Here is an 843-nt window from a genome sequence, read left to right as displayed (position 1 = left end):
CCCCCCCCCCCCCCCAAGATTGGCCCCCAACTCAGCATCACTCGGGATGGGGCAGTATTTTTGCTGTGCAGGCCAGCAGTGTGTTGGGGGGGGTGGGGGCACTAAGCTGTGACACAGAAGTATAGGAGTAGATATGGAGCTTTTGGCCTGCCCCCGGGCCCACCCACAAATTTATGACCCCCCAACCAGACTCAGGAGGCACCAGTCACCTCTGCGCCCCTGTGTTACATGAAGGTGAATTTTTCCATTGCCAGCAGTCTTGTTAGGTAGTATCTGAAATCAGCTTGTTGCTGGTGGATCCAGACATGTTGGGTTAAGGGATGCTACTATGTCTGCATCATCTTAAGTGGGTGGATTCCTAGACAGGCTTCTCTCTTTGGGTGCTTGTATATGAGCAGGGAGGCTCTAATTAGAGGTTGCAACCTTTTTTAGTAAATGTGCCCTCAGCAGCTGGGTGCAGGGGTTGGGGGGTGGCGTATGGCTGGATGCAGAGCTGCCACTCATCCCACCGCTCATGCTCCATTGAATGAATCCATAGGTATGTAGGCTGAGAATAGTGTCTGGCGATTGGCTTTCAGAAGATATCTTCCCTGGGGATTGAACTCTGCAAACTCCTTCAAACAGGCAATCCCTATCTTAATAAATTTATCGGAGAATGAGAGTAAACTGAAGGAGCTACTTTACACTTTGCAAGGCTGTTCCTGCTATCTCATCTGGGATGTTTCTGGGGAATTAGACTCCCTCTTGTGGGATTATGGCATCTGCTGTTACAGGCTGCCATTCATACAGGAGAAACAGCCTGTAAGAGGATTTTTTTGCTTGTTTGCTGGTTCTTTTTTGCTA

Source organism: Gavialis gangeticus, unplaced genomic scaffold (assembly GCF_001723915.1).
Source record: "Gavialis gangeticus isolate Ggan-Ray unplaced genomic scaffold, GavGan_comp1, whole genome shotgun sequence".
NCBI classification, from domain to species: domain Eukaryota; kingdom Metazoa; phylum Chordata; order Crocodylia; family Gavialidae; genus Gavialis; species Gavialis gangeticus.
Note: the sequence above shows the minus strand (reverse complement) of the source record.